We start from the raw sequence: 21030 nt of genomic DNA on the forward strand, positions 1-21030 counted from the left end.
ATGCTGTTTTTAAATTGCCTGTCACCCTAAGAGACAGATGAATAAGTGTAGCTACTTTGAAATGCCATTTAATGTTATGGCACTTCAGTTGATTATACAGCAACAAATCAAAGATAATAGTCAAAAATGCAGCTACAGTTCAACTGAATGCATAAGGTTATGGAAAAGTAGATTAAATGCTTGTACAGATTAAATAGGTGACAAAGTGTAAAGATTACTAGCAAAAATTCAGTGGCTATTCACATCAGGATAAATGTTCAGGGGTTTAGGGGATGTAGTTTAAAACATAAGAACAGCCCTTCATGGGCCCTTTCACACCTGCTTCATCATTCAGTAAATTAATGTCTGAGCTTCTTCATGAATTCCATTTTTCTGACCTATGCAACATTGCATTGTCACTGGGTGGAAAATTTCAAATCTCTCCATGCTGTGTGTAAAGAATTTTCTCCTTGCCTCAATTGCTAAGCCCTTATAAGGCAAGATTCTCCATCCAGGGGGAAAGCAAAATCCTCTCAGCATTTATTTTAGTGAGACCAAATAATGTGTTATATCAGTATGTTAACTTTGTGATTTATGTACAAAGACCACACAAGTCACTCCGCACTAGGCTCTGACCTTTTAAAATAGCTTTCTTTTTTCAATCTTCTAAACTGGATTATTTCACTCTTTCTCCATCCTGTCATTATAGTCAATTTATACTTCATAATGGTAAGAGGGCATTAGTGATTAAGACCCATGTTAGAGAAAAACAGTAAAAAATTCAGATATATTCAGTTATATCTGAGTTCTAAACAAAGATGCTGCAGATGGAAGATGTGTAGGAATTAACAATATGGATTTCACCCAAATGGCTATTTTAATCTAAAGTTCAACTTTCCTCTTCAGATTTTATGAATTCCTCCTTATTTGGACTATATTTACTCCTTCGTTTATTGTCCTAACTATCACCTTAGTTATTCATTCATCAAAACACTGATTTAAGCAATTTAAGAGCAGTCCATCCCCATGGAGCAAATCCTTCTTTCCCAGTTATTTTGCCAATATCCCATGATCTGAAATTTCTCCCCCCTCCCCACATCCCCCAACCACTTTTAGTCATGCATTCAGGAAGTATGGTGGCTCAGTGGTTTGCGCTAATGTCTCACAGTGCCAAGGACACAAATTCAATTCCACCCTCAGGTGACTGTGTGGAGTTTGCACATTTTCCCTGTGTCTGTGTGGTGTTTTCCTCCAGGTGCACTGGTTTCCTCCCACAGTTCAAAGATATGCAAGCTAAGTGGATTTGCCATTGGAAAGTTAGGGTAGTGTGTGTGTGTGTGTGTGTGTGTGTGTGTGATGCTCTTTGGAAGGTTGACGTGGACTCAATTGGCCGAGTGGCCTGCTTCCATACTGTAAGGATTCTATGATTTAGGTTTAACTATTGTGGATGCTTTAAATCTGAAACAAACACTGGACATGTTGGAGAAACTCAGCATGGCTGACAGCATCTGTGAAGAAAGAAACAAGAGTTAATGTTTTGAGTTTGATATGACTTTTCACAATGGCTTTGCAGAAAATCGTATCAGACTCGAAATAGTAACTCTTTTTCTTTCCACAGATGCTGCCAGACTTGATTAATTTCTCCAGCATTTATTTAAACTTCAAATCTATTTGACCTATTCCATATTGTACGTCACTCAGGTTCTTTCCAGAAATAATTTCCTTTTGAGGTTTTGTTTTGTGTATCATATCTTAGCTTCCTAAGCTCACACAACAGAATTCCATTCATAGTTTTATCTGTGCCCTTTATTCATGTATGAATTGTGTCTAAAGGATCCTCTGCACCCTTCTCTAGCCTCGTGGAGACATACTTAACCCCTGACAGAGGGTAACTATCACTATTTTAAGGACTTCTGGTTAAGGCTGCACCAGTATGGTTTTGATTCACACTAGTAGTTAAGTATCCCATACACATTGGATAATGGCAAAAGCTAAGACTTTCTACAGGTGAGATCCCCTTACCTAACTGAATTGCAGCCACACCCTGCTTTCCCTGACTGCTAAATATTAAACCATGCCCAACCACGTGAATATGAGTGGGTTCTGAGTCAAAATGTCACTGTATTTCTGTCACTCCTTGTTACTTTACAATCTCTATGCCTCGGTGTTGAGGTCAACTTTGAACCAAAGTTCTTTGACTTATGTACACTTACCACAAATAAAGCTTCCTGATTTCATACTGGTCTTCACAACACCATATCTCCTGTACTGACATCTAAATTTATATATTTAATTAGTTGGTAATTCACTCAGTCGTTCAAATAGTTCAGCTGTATTTTGGTATATAATATGCTGGTTTGATGTGAACTGGAAAGGTTTGGTGCTTTAAAGTTCTACAATAAGACAGAAAAGGTACGTATAACAGGTACAGCAATGTGGACATTTTGTACTGCGTTGGACTGCATTTTGTTTTGATGAGAAATGTTTCCATGAGTTTTTAAATTGAACATCCTTCTTTTCTTAGCTTGAACAGTTCCTGTTCAGAAAAAAAGGTGTTGCAATCCTGTGGGAGTCATAAAGGGGAAGGAAGACTGAACGTTGTACATTCTAAGGAAAAATTATTTTACATTTTATTTGTTCATAAGTGTTCAAAATCTATTGGTATGTCATATTAATGTGGTTAACTACATCACTTACATAAAAATCATACATGCTGCTTGGCCTTCCCCACACAAAAGTTATATCCCAACAATTTTCATGTGTAAAGATTGTGCACCATTAAATGTTTAACTTTAGTTAGAATGGGACAGTCTGGGGGTAAAATCAGAATAATATTTGTGTGTTGAAATAAAGGTTAAAGGTAGTCATGACTGTATTCAAAAACAGGATGCCTGGATTCCTAATAACTATGAAAGGAAGACCAGTCAGTGAAACAATGTGGGGTGGAAAATGCAGTCCAAATGTGAGCGCATTGATTGCAATTGCACAAACACTGACTGTTCCTCTGACCAGACCATTACCAAGTTCCTGATTGTGTCACTGAAGCCAAAAGACGTCATTGCAGACTGATAGTAGACACCATGCATCTGTTTAAAGAGTGACTCGCATTTCCTGTCTCATTCCTGGCTCCTTCAGAGAATTGCAAAGACGCTCAGACATCCGGACTGTAGGCATATGCAACTACTAATCTCCAGTTCAGAATATTGAATACAGATAATCAACTAAATGCTACTATGGTTAACCAATACTAAAGTAAGATTGTTAAGCTAGAAGTTCATTCCAAATATCTAACTAATGTTACACAGTGCTAGCATTATTAATATAAGTTGCTGTTGTGAAATATTTTTTGGGTGTGAAGTGAGAACACCCAGAAAAACTGCGTCATTTTCCCTATAATGATGCAAGTGTAAGTGGAAAACAATGAGATGTTTTGATACAATGCAGGTAATGCACTTCCTTTTTGGTTTAGAAAACATTCTTTGCATTCAGTAGTTCAACTTTATATTGCCCTTTCCTTAATCATACCTGTTTAGTGAATTATATCACATGACATTTCGACAATTGCACCTTAAAATGTCCATATTACGGAGGAGGAGGAGGAGCTGGATGTCTTAAAACACAATATTATGTGCAATTCTGGTCTTCCTCCTATTGGAAGGATGTTGTGAAACTTGAAAGGGTTCAGAAAAGATTTACAAGGATGTTGCTAGGGTTGGAGGATTTGAGCTATAGGAAGGGGCTAAATAGGCTGGGGCTATTTTCCTTGGAGCATTGGAGGCTGAGGGGTGACCTTGTAGAGGTTTATAAAATCATGAGGGGCATGGATAGGGTAAATAGACAAGGTCTTTTCCCTGGGATTGGGTGGGGGGGGGATCCAGAATGAAAGGGCCTATGTTTATGATGAGAAGGTCGATGTTTTCACACCAAGGATGGTGCATGTATGGAATGATCTACTAGAGCAGGTAGTGATGCATTTAAAAGACATCTAGATGGGTATATGAATAGGAAGGGTTTAGAGGGATATGGGCCAAGTACTGTTTAATAGGACTAGATTAGGTTAGGATATCTGGTCAGCATGGATGAGTTGGACGAAAGGGTCTGTTTCCGTGCTGTATATCTCTGTGACTCTATGACTGTATATGTCAATCATCAGAAGGTATATAGAGTCAATATTGGAACTAACAGGACAGACATCATGACAAGGTATCTTAGTAGCTTCATTTACATACAAGAGAATTACACTGTTTAATACCATGAGCTGGAAATATGCCAATATGACTGGGGGCAAGAATCCAGTAAGTTGAACTTGGACACTCCAGTGGCAATTCTGGTGTGAAGTTAAATCTTTCAGTGCTTGGAGAAGTATGTCACTTTTTTTTTGTTTGAGGAGTGGCTCACTTGCCATTGCAGGCATCTAATTTTCACATTAAATTTTATTGGACCTGATATGATAAGATACAGTTCCGGAACTTAACAAAAACCTATTTAATGCAGCTGTGTGCCAAAGTTCTATTTTCCACAATAGCCATCCTACAGAATTTTGCATAAAACTGAAATTAGTACCATTGAAATTTGAGTCTCTTGCAACCGCACTGAACTGTTGAAAGGGTTGTTTGAGATTAGGGAGGGGATTTTACATAGAAAGCAGAATGTTTGTGGACATACTATCAGCAGCTTGCATTTTGTGAGAGGTATTGGTTGAGGATGAACTGACATTTGATAAGATTCAGGGTTAACACTCAATCTGAGCTCAATTGCAACAGGCCCTTAAATGTGGAGCATTGTCCATACCTCCATGGTTCTCAGAAGATGCAGCAGTGCCTCTCCTCCACTGGTTCTCACAATTCCCTCCTATCACGTGCAACTTTATCCTGCACAAAGGAAAAAATGTTTATGAATTGCTATCATTATGAATCACTATGCATTAAGGTAATATCGAAAAGGGTGGCATTGGAAAAGCATAGCAGGTCAAGCAGCATCCGAGGAGCAGGAGAGTTAACGCTTTGAGAATAATCCATTCGTCAGGAATGTGCCTGACATCATTTTCACATACATTCAGCTATGAAGTGTATATGTAAGGCTTGCAGCAATGGGAAGTGTGTGAGGGTGAAATTGAACATCTTAAAGATAAGTATGAGTTCAGATTGCTGAGTAATGGGGTTTTAAAAATGTGTTGCTGGAAAAGCGCAGCAGGTCAGGCAGCATCAAGGGAATAGGAGAATCGACCTTTCAGGCATAAGCCCTTCTTCAGGCTTATGCCTGAAACGTCGATTCTCCTGTTCCTCTGATGCTGCCTGACCACCTGCGCTTTTCCAGCAACACATTTTTAAGCTCTGATCTCCAGCATCTGCAGTCCTCACTTTCTCCTGAGTAATAGGGTTGTAGTGCATTGAGCTGGGTAATCCGAGATGGAGGATGGGAAAAATTTCTAACTGTAACAGCTGCTCCTTGCTTTTTTGAGGTATTTTAGGTGCTAGAGGTGATTTCCTCAAATTCCAGGAGCAGCAATTACTGTCTCCTATGCTATTGCATTGTTTTGGAACTTTGGAAAAAGAAAGTCAAAACAACAGCAGTTTAAAAGGGAGAAGAACAGACAAAGGAAGCACATGGTGAGGACAGTGCAGGGGGGGGAGAGAGAGAGAGAGAGAGAGAGAGAGAGAGAACCTGCACAGTTACTGTTTTTGCTGTTCGAATTCATGTATCGCTGGACATCGGAGTTCGTCTGGGAAAATTAACAAACAGTGAAATTCACAACTAATCTTGGAGGAACCTGTTTGGGTGAAATTCACAGCACAGAATCAGATAAGTTAATCATTGTTTTAAGTGTGTCCAACAGAGAGGCTGCAGTAGTGAGTAGAGTGGGTTCTTTCTTGATTATGTTTTTGGAGATATGTCTCTTGATTAAACTTAAAATATAAGCCATAACTATTAATTTAACGTGGGGCAGTGTTTTGTAGAGGAATAAAATGGTGTTATTTTCTGGGTCTGTAGATTGTGAAGGAGCAAAAATGGCTACTTGTCAGATGTGGGAGTTTAAAGAGAGTTTAAGGGTTACTGCGGATTATATCTGCCATAAATGCTGTCGGCTACGAATCTTATCAGATCGAATGGATCAGTTGGAGAGACAGTTAGAAGCAATGAGGAATTTGCAACAGCAACAGTATGTGATGGATGCCAGTTTATAGGAAGGGGGGTAAAGTCTCAGATACAGTCACAAACAGGTACGCTGTTTTGGAAAATGTAGGAGGTGATGGATTCTCAGGGGAACGTAGCACGAACTGCCAAGTTTCTGGTATTGAGACTGGCTCTAATGCAATGAGGTGTATGTCGGCTTCCATTTGTGTTTGGGGATTCTGTAGTCCGAGGTCCATGGCCAGCAGTGAAAAAGCAGAATGGTGAGTTGCTTTCATGGTGCCAGGATCAAGGATGTCTCAGAGGGTGCAGAATGTTCTCACGGGGAAAAAGGGGCCAGCAAGAGGTCATTGTCCACATTGGAACCAACGACATAGGAAGGGAAAAGGTTGAGATTCTGAAGGGTGATTACAGAGAGTTAGGCAGGAATTTAAAAATGAGGTCCTCAAGAGTAGTAACATCTGGATTACTCCCAGTGCTACGAGCTAGTGAGGGCAAGAATAGAAGGATAGAGCAGATGAGTGTACGGCTGAGGAGCTGGTGTATGGGAGAAGGATTCACATTTTTGGATCATTGGAATCTCTTTTGGGGTAGAAATGACCTGTACATGGAGGATGGATTGCACCTAAATTGGAAGGAGACTAATATACTGGCAGGGAAATTTGCTACAGCTGCTCAGGAGGATTTAAACTGGTAAGGTGAGGCGTGGGACCCAGGGAGATAGTGAGGAAAAAGATCAATCTGAGACTGGTACAATTGAGAACACAAGTGAGTCAAACAGTTAGGGCAAGCAGGGACAAGGTAGGACTAATAAATTAAACTGCATTTATTTCAATGCAAGGGGCCTAAAAGGGAAGGCAGATGAACTCAGGTTAGGAACGTGGGACTGGGATACCATAGCAATTACAGAAACATGGCTCAGGAATGGGCAGGACTGGCAGCTTAATGTTCCAGGATACAAATGCGACAGAAAGGATAGAAAGTGAAGCAAGAGAGGAGGAGGAGTAGTATTTTTGATGAGGTATGTGTTGTGGTGAGGGAGTTGTGGTGTGTTGTTGTGTTGTGTTTACAGCTGTGCTGAGGGAGGATATTCCTGGAAATACATCCAGCGAAGTTATTTGGGTGGAACTGAGAAATAAGAAAGGGATGATCACGTTATTGGGATTGTATTATAGACCCCCGAATAGTCAGAGGGAAATTGAGAAACAAACTTGTCAGGAGACCTCAGCTATCTGTAAGAATAATAGGGTGGTTATGGTAGGGGATTTTAACTTTCCAAACATAGACTGGGACTGCCATAGTGTTAAAGGTTGAGATGGAGAGGAATTTGTTAAGTGTGTACAAGACAATTTTCTGATTCAGTATGTGGATGTACCTACTAGAGAAGGAGCAAAACTTGACCTACCCTTGGGAAATAAGGCAGGGCAGGTGACTGAGGTGTCAGTGGGGGAGCACTTTGGGGCCGGCGATCATAATTCCATTAGATTGAAACTAGTGATGGAAAAGGATAGACCAGATCTAAAAGTTGAAGTTCTAAATTGGAGAAAGGCCAATTTTGACGGTATTACGCAAGAACTTTCGAAAGCTGATTGGGGGCAGATGTTCACAAGTAAAGGGACGGCTGGAAAATGGGAAGCCTTCAGAAATGAGATAACGAGAATCCAGAGAAAGCATATTCCTTTCAGGGTGAAAGGAAAGGCTGGTAGGTATCGGGAATGCTGGATGACTAAAGAAATTGAGGGTTTGGTTAAGAAAAAGAAGGAAGCATATGTAAGGTATAGACAGGATAGATCAAGTGAATCGTTAGAGGAGTATAAAGGAAGTAGGAGTATACTAGAGAGGGAAATAAGGAGGGCAAAAAGGGGACACGAGATAGCTTTGGCAAATAGAATTAAGGCGAATCCAAAGGGTTTTACAAATACATTAAGGACAAAAGAGTAACTGGGGAGAGAAAAGACCACCCAAAGTTCAGCAAGGTGGCCTTTGTGTGGAGCTGCAGAAAATGGGGGAGATACTAAACGAGTATTTTGAATCAGTATTTACTGTGGAAAAGGATATGAAAGATATAGACTGTAGGGAAATAGATGATGACATCTTGCAAAATGTCCAGATTACAGAGGAGGAAGTGCTGGATATCTTGAAATGGGTAAAGGTGGATAAATCCCCAGGACCTGATCAGGTGTACCCTAGAAATCTGTGAGAAGCTAGAGAAGTGATTGCTGGGCCTCTTGCTGAGATATTTGTATCATCAATAGTCACAGGTGAGGTGCTGAAAGACTGGCGGTTGGCTAACGTGGTGCCACTGTTTAAGAAGAGTTGTAAGGACAAGCCAGGGAGCTATAGACCAGTTAGACTGACGTCGGTGGTGGGCAAGTTGTTGAAGGGAATCCTGAGGGACAGGATGTGTGTGTGTTTGGAAAGGCAAAGACTGATTAGGGATAGTCAACGTAGCTTTGTGCGTGGGAAATCATGTCTCACAAACTTGATTGAGTTTTTTGAGGAAGTAACAAAGAGGGTTGATGAGGGCAGAGTGGTAGATACGATCTATATGGACTTCAGTAAGGCGTTTGACATGGTTCCCCATGGGAGACTGATTAGCAAGGTAAGATCTCATGGAATACAGGGAGAACTAGCCATTTGGATACAGAACTGGCTCAAAGATGGAAGACAGAGGGTCGTGGAGGAGGGTTGTTTTTCACACTGGAGGCCTGTGACTAGTGGAGTGCCACAAGGATCGGTGCTGGTTCCTCTACTTTTTGTCATTTACATAAATGATTTGGATGCGAGCATAAGAGGTACAGTTCGTAAGTTTGCAGATGACACCAAAATTGGAGGTTTAGTGGACAGCAAAGAGGGTTACCTCAGATTACAACAGGATCTTGACCAGATGGGCCAATGGGCTGTGAAGTGGCAGATGGAGTTTAATTCAGATAAATGCGAGGTGCTGCATTTTGGGAAAGAAAATCTTAGCAGGACTTATACACTTAATGGTAAAGTCCTAGGGAGTGTTGCTGAACAGAAAGACCTTGGAGTGCAGGTTCATAGCTCCTTGAAAGTGGAGTCGCAGGTAGATAGGATAGTGAAGAAGGTGTTTGGTATGCTTTCCTATATTGTTCAGAGTATTGAGTACAGGAGTTGGGAGGTCATGGTGCGGCTGTACAGGAAATTGATTAGGTCACTGTCGGAATATTGCGTGCAATTCTGGTCTCCTTCCTATCGGAAAGATGTTGTGAAAGTTGAAAGGGTTCAGAAAAGATTTACAAGGATGTTGCCAGAGTTGGAGGATTTGAGCTATAGGGAGAGGCTGAACAGGCTGGGGCTGTTTTCCCTGGAGTATCTGAGGCTAAGGGGTGACCTTATAGAGGTTTACAAAATTGAGAGGCATGGATAGGGTAAATAGGCAAAGTCTTTTCCCTGGAATCAGGGAGTCCAGAACTAGAGGGCATAGGTTTACGGTGAGAGGGGAAAGATATAAAAGAGACCTAAGGGGCAACTTTTACACGCAGAGCATAGTACGTGTATGGAATGAGTTGCCAGAGGATGTGGCAGAGGCTGGTACAATTGCAACATTTAAGAGGCATTTGGATGGGTATATGAATAGGAAGGGTTTGGAGGGATATGGGGCAGGTGCTGGCAGTTGGGACTAGATTTGGTTGGGATATCTGGTCGGCATGGATGTGTTGGACCGAAGGGTCTGTTTCCATGCTGTACACCTCTATGACTCTGACTGTGAATAGTGAGGTTGGTGGTGCATTGGATAGGAGCTGCTATTGGAACATAGGTTCGCAGGCCTTGAGCACTTGTGTGATATCACTTCAGCCAGGTCTTTAGGGCATTCACTGACCACAAAGTCCTATTCTCTTTGCAGGATATTTCTTGAGGGTCTCCCTGATCTTGCCAGAAATATCATCTCTCTCCTTTTCTATCATTTGGACTGAAGCCTCCAGCATCACATCAGAGAACATGGCCTCTTTTCATCCTCCTGTCCCATGAGTAGTTTACTTGCTTTCATTCAGAAGTAGTCCCTCCAGCATCTGCAGTCTGAATGCATTGTGCCTTTAAGGAGGACAAACAACCTTTGAAAAGTGTGGACTATCCATAGCTCATTTCAGTTTCTGTTTGCATGCACTCCGATCCCCTGCTCAGCATTAAGGTAGTCAGTAATATATTTCATACAGGGTTACTCACTGTAATCATCATGATGAAGAAACACCACAAAGATTATGTGCAGCTTGCATCGCCTTGACCACGGCCTAATTGAGTGTCAGTTTCTTTTCCAGCTAAAGAACTAAACTGAAAATTTAGCCCAGGATATCATTTGTATAAGCTGTGATAATGTTGCATGAAGGTAGAGAAATCTGGATAGAATTTCTGTTTTTGGGCTCAGTTAACTATTAAAGTGGCATTTTACCCTTCCATTGTTGTGTGTACACTGGTGAGAAATGTGGTGGAGCATAGAGAAAATGGGGGAAAAAAAAAATCCCAAGTTGCCTTATTCACTGGAAAGCCATTGGTGAAAACTGACAATGAGTGCATCTATGGGTGGCCAATGAAAGAATCCCCTGGTCAAAAAGGGAGGTTCTGCATCATGCCCACAACTTCTATCCCCAACTCCATGGCTATTAACATTCCAAATGGAGCACAAAGGGGAATCAGATGTTTTTCAAAATTAAAATTTACTATCAATATTTCACATTGATTTTACCTCATTCATCTGTTGAAACTAGCTTAGTCAGAAAGATAAATATACTGGCACACCTCATTGGATAAGGTATAGCAACATCATGTAAACCGACTCTGTTCCTTGCTAACTTTGTAGTCAGACCCTCTCACCTTATGCATGCCCTTTATCAATAATGTATACATCCAAAGCATCACAGTTCTGACTCTGTTATGTACTTGCATTTAGATAATTTGTTGGAAGACTGTTGTAAACTTTACTGTCACGTACATTCAAATCACATCAGTTTTGTATGTGCTGTGCATTTGTCTTACAGTTGTGCCATTCAAAGTATATTCTCTCACTGAACTATATTATTGACACACATACAGCTTCTCACTCAATATCATCAGCTTCCCCATGTGAAGAAAGCTTTTTTAAAGCTTTTAATTATTAATGTTTCTGATGGATGTCTGCATCGTTCACAATAATGCATGCAAATATCATATTTCATCCATGGGACCTGAAGTAGGGAGCATCTGTGGCACAATGCCTTTTATTGGGGAAAATTGGGGCACCTGAAACTCTGTTTCCATCTCCGTAGCTGCTATATATTTACAGCTTTTTCAGTTTATAGTTCAGATTTTCAATGTTCACTATTTTGTTTTTGGTTCATTTTATGACTGGTCTTAGCTGCATTCTGCATCCTTGTTGAATTTTCAGTTACTGTTTGCTATCTCAGTGTCCTGATTACTGCATACACACAGGTTATATTCATGGAGAAGAAATGTTCTTGAAGCTATGCTTACAATTACATTTTACTTAAGTCATCTTCTGTAGAACAAAATTATTTTTAAGTTTGAAACAGGAATGCTACTTACCAGAAATGCTTTCGACACAGCATTTGTGAGAACCTAGTGAGAGAGGAGGAGGTGGTACATGTATGAATGCAGGTCATGCATTTAAATTACTGTCTATTAAAACGTCAGACAGTTAAATAGCTTTATACACTAACAAAACTCATAAAGATGGAGAAACCCAACAGATCTGCCATCATCTGTGAAGACAAATCAGTGTTAATATTTTGATTCCAATGACCAGATTCTCAATGTCCACTGTTCTTTGTTTTAGTGTAATGTTATGCACTAGCTTGTTCTGCCTGGATGTTTAATTTTATTGATATATTCAAAGGCGTTATTTTCATACACTCAATGAATTATAAATGATGCTCGTGTAGTGCCTTGGTTTTCCAGTATTACCTGCCTCCCCTTCATTTTAATTTTAAGTACAGATGAACCAAACTAGTTTTATGCAAGTATCATTAAATTAACAAAATTAAATCATAAATTCAATGCACATAAAAATGGGCAGGTGTCAATGCAGAACAGTTGGGCTCTAGTAAGTTCAGTTGGTAAGTTGCTTGATGAAGATAATGTGCTTTTTTGTGCCAAATGTAGCGTTAGGTGTGAGATTTTTGGTATACGGACTTCTGAAGTATGAAAATAAAACACATCTTGAAATGCTGGCAAAATACTCAATTAGCTGGCTTACATTTCACAAGATAATACTGGGAAAGTCTTTCAACCTATCTCTATTTATCCATCTAAAGCAATCCTAATATGCTGTCAATTGTAGCATCCATTAAAAAAATTCCAGGACTAGTACCTTCCCTACTCTGTCTAAAATTTTGTTCCACATGATCCTTCTTTATGTGAAGAAGAATTCTATGATATCTCTCCTAAAATTAACGATCTCTAGTTTGATCTCTAAATTGTTCTAATCCTGCATTTAAATTAGTTTAATGTAAACTAATATTTTAAGTCACTTTTTTCTATCCCTTAACAATTGTATTACTCTTACAATATTGATGCCTTTTCATCTGACTGGAAAATCCAGAATCCTTGAATCTTTCCTCGACTCAAATTTCATTCACTGAGATCATCTGTTCAAAGACATCAACATTTCACTATCTCTTTCTTCACTATCCACAACTCTACCAACCTTGGAGTCATCCACAAAGTTCCTAACCCATCCTTCTACACTGTCATCCAGGTCATTTATAAAAATGATAAACAGCAGTGGAACCAAAACAGATCCTTGCGGTACACCACTAGTAACTGAACTCCAGGATGAAATTTCCCATCAACAACCACTCTGTCTTCTTTCAGCTAGCCAATTTCTAATCCAAACCGCTAAGTTACCCTCAGTCCCATGCCTCCATATTTTGTGCAATAGCCTATCGTGGGAAACCTTATCAAGTGCCTTACTGAAGTCCATATACACCACATCAATCGTTTTACACTCATCCACCTGTTTGGTCACCTTCTCAGGGAGCTTAATAAGGTTTGTGAGGCAGACCTACCTTTCTCAAAACAGTGTTGACTATCCCTATCAACTTACTCCTTTCTCGAAAATGATAAATCCTCTCTCTTATAACCCTTTCCAACACTTTACCCACAACCAAAGTAAGTCTCACTGGTCTATAATTAGCAGGGTTGTCTCTACTCCCCTTACTGAAAAGGGAACAACACTTGCTATCCTCCAGTCTTACAACACTATTCCTGTAGACAATGGCAATGTACAGATCAAAGCCAAAGGCTCGGCAGTCTCCTCCCTGGCTTCCCAGAGAACCAGGAATAAATTCCATCCAGCCCAGGGATATACCTATTTTTGCAGTTTCCAGAATTGTTAACATCTCCTCCTTGTGAACCTCGATCCCATGTAATCTAGTAGCCTCTATCTCAGTCTTCTCCTTGACAACATTGTCTTTTTCCAGTGTGAATACTGACAAAAAAATATTCATTTTGCTCTTCCCCCATCTCCTCTGACTCCACGCACAACTATCTTTGATTGGTCTTAATCTTACTCTAGTCATTCTTTTAGTGCTGATATACCTACAGAAGGCCTTAGGGTTTTTCCTTGATCCCATCCACCAATGACCTCTTAAGTCCCTTCCTGGCTCTTTTAAGTCTTTCTGGTTAACTTGTAACTCTCAAGCACCCTAACTGAGCCCTCCCGTTTCATCCTAACATAAGCCATTTTTTTCCTCTTGACAAGAGCTTCAACTTCTTTAGTGAACCACGGCTCCCAGGCTTGACAATTTCCTCCCTACCTGACTGGTACATACTTATCAAGGACCCGCAACAACTGGTCCTTGAATAAGCTCCACATTTCAATTGTGCCCATCCCCTGCAATTTCCTTACCCATCCTATGAATCCTAAATCTTGCCTAATCATGTCATAATTGCCTTTCCCCAGCTATAACTCTTGCCCTGCATTATAACCTATCCCTTTCCATCACTAAAGTGAACCAAACCGAATTGTGATCAGTGTCACCAAAGTGCTCATCTACCCTCAAATCTAAGGAGAAAGTGAGGACTGCAGATGCTGGAGACCAGAGTTGAAAAATGTGATGCTGGAAAAACACAGCAGTTTACTACAAACCGACCCACTCCCACAGCTACCTAGATTACACCTCCTCCCACCCTGCCCCCTGTAAAAACGCCATCCCATATTTCCAATTCCTTCGCTTCCACCGCATCTGCTCCCAGGAGGACCAATTCCACTACCAAACAACCAAAATGGCCTCCTTCTTCAAAGACCGCAATTTCCCCTCCGACGTGGTTGACAATGCTCTCCACCGTATCTCCTCCACTTCCCGCTCCTCCGCCCTTGAACCCCGCCCCTCCAATCGCCACCAGGACAGAACCCCACTGGTCCTCACCTTCTACCCCACGAACCTCCGGATACATCGTATCATCCTCCATCATTTCCGTCACCTCCAAACAACACACCCCACCACCAGGAATATATTTCCCTCCCCACCCCTATCAGTGTTCCGGAGAGACCACTCCCTCCGTGACTCCCTTGTCAGGTCACACCCCCCACCAACCCTACCTCCACTCCCGGCACCTTCCTCTGCAACCGCAAGAAGTGTAAAACTTGTGCCCACACCTCTTCCCTCCAAGGCCCCAATGGATCCTTCCATATCTGTCGCAAATTCACCTGCACCTCCACACACATCATTTACTGTATCCGCTGCATCCGATGTGGTCTCTTCTACATTGGGGAGACAGGCCGCCTACTTGTGGAGCATTTCAGGGAACACCTCTGGGAGACCTGCACCAACCAACCCTACCACCCCGTGGCTGAACACATTAACTCCCCCTCCCACTCCACCAAGGACATGCAGGTCCTTGGCCTCCTCCATCACCAGACCCTGACCACGTGACACCTGGAGGAAGAGCGCCTCGTCTTCCACCTAGGAACCCTCCAACCACAGTGGATGAATGTAGATTTCTCCAGCTTCCTCATTTCCCCTCCCCCCACCTTATCTCAGTCCCAACCCCTGGATTCAGCACCACCCTCTTGACCTGCAATCTTCTTACCGACCTCTCCGCCCCCACCCTCTCTCCGGCCTATCACCCTCACCCTCACCTCCTTCCACCTATCGTATTCCCAGCACCCCTCCCCCAAATTCCCTCCCCCCTAACTTTTATCTCAGCCCACTTGGCACATCAGCCTCATTCCTGAAGAAGGGCTTATGCCCGAAACGTTGATTCTCCTCCTTGGATGCTGTCTGGCCTGCTGTGTTTTTCCAGCAACACATTTTTCAACTCTACCCTCAAATCTAATACCTGGCCAGGTTCATTATCCAGTACCAAATCCAATGTGGCCTCACTCCTTGTTGGCCTGTCGACATACTGTGTCAGGAAACCATCCTGCACACACTGGACTAAAACTGACCCATCTAATGTACTCGAACTATAGTATTCCCAGTCAATATTTGGAAAGTTAAAATCCCCCATAACTACCCTGTCACTCTTGCTCCTTTTGAGAATTATCTTTGCTATACTTCCCTGTACATCTCTGGAATTAATAGGAGTCCTATAGAAAACTTTCAACAAGGTGACCTCTCCTTTCCTGTTTCTAACCTCAGCCCATACTACCTCAGTAGATGAGTCCTCAAACATCCTTTCTGCCACTGTAATACTGTCCTTGATTAACAATATCACAACCACCCCCTCTTTTATCATCATCTCTGTTCTTACTGAAACATCTAAGACCCGGAACCTGCAACAACCATTCCTGTTCTTGCTTTACCCATGTCTCCAAAATGGCTACAATATTGAAATCCCAGGTACCAACCCATGCTGCAAGTTCACCCACCTTATTCCAGATGCTCGTGGCATTGAAGTAGACACATTTCAAACCAACTTCTTGCTTGCTGCTGCCCTCTTGCAACCTTGAAACCTTATTTCTGACTTCACTACTCTCAACCTCCTGTATACTGGAATTCCAATTTAGGTTCCCATCCCCCTGCTGAATTAGTTTAAACCCTCCTGAAGAGCATTAGCAAATTTCTCCCCCTGGATATTAGTACCCCCCTGGTTCAGTTAAAGACTATCATTTTTGTAGAGGTCCCACCTACCCCAGAAAGAGCCCCAATTATCCAGGAATCTGAAACGTTCCCACCTGCGCCATCCCTGTAACCCTGCTTTCAACTTATCATGATTGTGTTAAAACATGATTAACAATTTTATGATTATAATAAGTGAGACATCATGAAAAAAATGGTTTAAAAGGAACAAACTTATACCTTAAATGGCTGCCACAAACATCTGACCACAGATTGGTTTCTTGAACTTTTCAATACATAATAACAAAGACTGTCTGAAAAATTACCATTTTATCTAAAAGCAATGAAACTGTTAAAGAAGTCAGGCATCACGAAAAATACATCTTTTGTTTTAGTTTACCCGTGATAAGTTACACGTGTTGGAAATGAAACACTGCCTGCAATGAAACCAGACAAAGGAATGCACAGTGATTTGATTTTTAGTTGCTTAGCAGGGTAGTAAATAAAGAAAATGGATTTTCAACCATAAGGATTTAAATATTCTCTCTCTCACCTTTTTGCTGACTCAAGTCCGAGTACACAACCAGACTCCTCAGCTGCTGCACATATGACAAGCCCTTTATTCTTGTGATCATTTTTGTAAACCTCCTCTGTACCCCCTCCAAGGCCAGCACATTTGTGTTTAGATATGGAGACTAGAACTGTACTCAGTGTTCCAAATGCAGTCTGACCAGAGCCGCCTTGTCATGTTTTCTCAGGTGCATCATGCAGGTGGACTCCTGATCCAGATGATTTCCTGTACTTCCAGCAAGCCCAAAGTGCACATATTTAATTTTAAACATATATATTCCCTCACAAAACCTGTGCACAGGCTACTTCTACCAACTGCTGCCAAACAGCTCACTTCAGATGAATGATAACGTATACAAAACACCATGTATTTCATATACTTGACAACCTTGTCAAATCTCTCCCCATGATATTGAAGAAGGCTGGTACCCTGACCAACATTTCTCCCTCAAACAGTACCACAAACACACAACATCTGGTCATCATCATATTCCCATTTTGGGAACTTTGCTGTTGAGTAAATTGGCAACTGCATTTTCCTATATTACGATCTTGTTGGCATTTCAAAACTGCCTCACTGTTGGCACTCTTGGATGTCCTGAGATCATGAAAGATGCTATATAAATATCTTTTTTATGTTTCATTTGTTAAATTGTTCAGAGCCTCTTCCAATTATTTTGCATTAATTCATGGCACTTCTGCATTATAGCAGACTCCAAAGAAATTGCCCAGGAAATTGTTCATGGAATGCCCTGCCAGTAGCAGTGGTGGACTCTCCCTCTTTATGGTCATTTAAGCGGGCATTGGACAAGCATATGGAGGTTATTGGGCCAGTGTAGGTTAGGTAGGCTTCGGTCGGCGCAACATCGAGGGCCGAAGGGCCTGTACTGCGCTGTATTTTTCTATGTCTATGAAATTTAAGATTCCAATGGACAATTCATCAATGTCTGGAACCCTCCAAAAGTCTCCATTTAACTTGGCAACTTCAACAATTCCAATAAAATTAAGTAAATATCTAATGACGACCATGAAGCCATTCCCTGAGGGAAGAACACCTGTTTAAAAAAATCAGCAATTTTTTTTTGAGAGTTTTATTGCACAGTGGTAGTATCTCTGTCTCTGGGCCAGAAGGTCCATGTTCAAGTCCCACCTTTCCCAGAAGTCAAATCCTGTCTGAACAGGTTGATTTTAAAAATAACTAAACCTCCCTGCAGTCTGACCAGCCATTAACTGCTGTTGTATTCCCAACACTTAACCAATTTTTTTCTTATAAATGTTGTTTTCTCTTTTATTCCATGAGCTATAACTTTATTCTCAGATCTGTTGTGCAGAATTTTATCGAATGCAATTTGAAATCCATGTACCCCACAACAACCATATTGCATTCATCTGCCCTATCTTATCTCACCAAAACACTCATAAGTTAGTTAAGCATGGTGTTCCCTTAACAAATCTATGCTGTCTTTCCTTAATTAGGGTAAGATTGAAACTAAAGAAACTATTGGAGCATTTCCTTGTTTAAAAAGCTGGTCCTCCATGCCCTAAAGCCTGAAAGTATGCCACTTGCTTCTGAGTTCTCATATTTTTGATCAGATGTCCACCCTTCTCCTACAGGTCAAGGTTTCTGCCACGGTTTGTTGCCTAATGATTTGTGTGTTGCTAAAACACTGATAAATTATAAGAATAGACAGAGCATGAGAATCAGCGCCCATGTGATGCTGCTGTTTTCATAGTTAAACAAGACTGCTAATCATATGACTGACAGGTGTTTATGAGCCCAAGCAGCTGATGAGGTGAAAAAGGCTTTGAATCATCAATTGAATTAGTTCTAAGGTCACTTGTCACACTTAGGCCACAAATGCTTCTAGCGAGATCTCTTATCAGTTTTAAGACAATAACTAAATTTGATAGAACAAATCCATGTTTTTGCAATTCGTTTAATCACCTTATTCATATAACAGGTATGTATGCTATTGGAAAATGGATATTTTGTTTGAAAATGTCATCTCTCTACACATAATATTCTGTATCCAGCTCTTCATTTTCTGGATTTGACTGTACAAGGTGATCTTGCCTCCAAACTAACATTTGGGGCCTTTAAGGCTTGATATGGAATCCCAGATATTCTCAGTAGATTAGAAATTTCCTGTACTTTCCCACGCCCACACCATCACACCACAGCCAAGGCAAAAATAACTTGTCCTTCCCCAAATAGTACCAAAGACCTGTATTTAAATTGTCAGTTCTATTTTATTCTCATTCTCTACTTTTTCCCCAATGCTTCATTTTTTTTATCTCTTTGCTTAATTTCTTTCTTTCTAACACATTTATCTGAAATTCCTTTCTTTCTGTTCTAAAAAAACGTTTGAATGATTTTATTTTCCTTTAATCTTTCAAAATGTAGAAAATTTGAGCCTTTGACTCAAAATATGCTTTAAAGCTTTTCTTTTACTGTTAGAATGAAAATGTTGGGCTTTGATAATTGACCTAATCACTTGTGAGCTCCAGGTCATATTTGACATTTGTGCACATCAGAAGCTCAGAGGGTTGCCAAACAACAAACTTGTATTTGTGTGTTGCCTTTAACTTGAAAGCAGGGATACACTTCAGGCACACCTGGTCCTTAAGAGTTATTTATCAAAAAAATAAGCTTTCCATTTCTAAGATCCTTATGATGGCCCTACTTCATTTGAAAGACTTGCTGTGGGATATGCTTCAAACTTGTACTTTGAGCAGGCTTATGACACACTTGTGCTTTTAATTGAATTTTAGGTGTTTTAATTAGATTTGTATGGTTGTGTATTTGGAAATTAAATATAATACAAAGAAACACACATCATCAGTTTAACAGGACAAGCAACATCAAAAAGGAAGACCGGATAGGAAAAGAGAAAGTTCTCTAGAATCATACCACTAAGCTTGTATAGGTGGATTTTTTTTTCTGGGCCAAGAGGAGGAGAAGAGGTGGGAAGGACATTTAATTAGGGTGGTTGTTTACTCAGTTCCTGCCTCCTGCCTCCACCAGCATTAAGTTCTGTATGGGAAATTACTTGACCAACATTCCCTCCCATGGCTAATTGAGGTCTTTCAAGAGCTATCTAATGACCACTTAAGGGCATCAGCCTATAGCTGGTGGGATTAACCCACCTGCAAATGGGCCTGAAAATAGATGTCCATCCTCAAGGCAAAAAAGTCCTGACTGTTTTTTTTGACAGATTGTTTGGAGTAGTAAACATATTCTCAAGCACCTGATATAGGGGCAAGGGACAAGATATAGGAGCAGGGGGTGGCCATTGAGTGACATATCCTTGCTTTTGCTACTGAGATACCCCTCCCCATCTACTCTCCATGTGACCTCCATCCTTGGAAACATACCCTCAAATGCAACTTATTTTTATCCTGGGTCCAAAAACCCAGCATCCAGAGTCTCCCACAAGGTGCAACAGGGTGTAGAAGCTGGTTGTTTTTGTTGACAGGGAATTCTGACCCCCAGACCTAGTTCTGGACTAAGGCCCACCAGTATCCATAAATTTCTTGATTGATAGAATTTCAGGCAGGCCTACATTGGAAGATGTAGCAGAGGTCTCTCTCTGGCTTTGCAACCAACCAAAGATTCTCCTGTATGTATCCATTTAATTATTGAAAAGCATGCAATTTTCATTCTTCATTAGAGCACCACAGATATTTTAATGTATTTTTTCAAATGCTTGCAAAAGCTTAGCAACTTAAAGTCTCACTGCTGATAAGACCTATATATGTTTACACCACCTCCTGTAACAAACTGTGAGGAGGTGTTGAGTAATACCAAGGCACTGGTGTTTATTTTTCTCCCACACAGTGGAATAGTTCAAGTTTTATTTAGAACCTCTCCATTCTGCCTAGCACATACCAAAGACCAAACAAAATAGAGCTCCGTTGATAAATGTTTCAACATGTCTGCCTTTCCTCTGGTTGTAATCTTGTCCCCGATTCAGAGAATCTTAGGTTTTAATTCAACTCCTGATTCTTGACCACATAACTAGACTGCTACTTTTATTACCAGGGCTCTTGATCCTTTTGCAAGACCTCCATTCTGCTCTACTTAATGTTGATTCCAATTGTGTATTATCACAAGCTAGTCACCTTCCATTAAAATATCTTTTCCACCTGTACTTTGTCCCTTACTCTGGTATTTGATAGCCACTAGACTTTGCCTTTCTTGCAGCTGTGAAAAAGGCTAATCTGAAGATAGTCAGCCACATAACTTTATTTGCTACTTTTCACCCCTGTTGCTTCACTCAATCAGTATTTGCTGTGTAATAATAAAATGCTGCATGTGTGTTTGCATCCA

The 21030-nt window shown here is 40.8% G+C and overlaps 1 protein-coding gene across 5 annotated transcripts in view; it reads left to right on the plus strand.

Moving 5' to 3' along the window:
• The window catches only part of pde4ba (phosphodiesterase 4B, cAMP-specific a), a 629295-nt gene that overhangs the window by 560392 nt on the left and 47873 nt on the right, over nt 1-21030 (plus strand). The window lies entirely within an intron of this gene.

This window comes from Chiloscyllium punctatum, chromosome 7 (genome assembly GCF_047496795.1).
Source record: "Chiloscyllium punctatum isolate Juve2018m chromosome 7, sChiPun1.3, whole genome shotgun sequence".
Classification (NCBI taxonomy): Eukaryota; Metazoa; Chordata; class Chondrichthyes; order Orectolobiformes; family Hemiscylliidae; genus Chiloscyllium; species Chiloscyllium punctatum.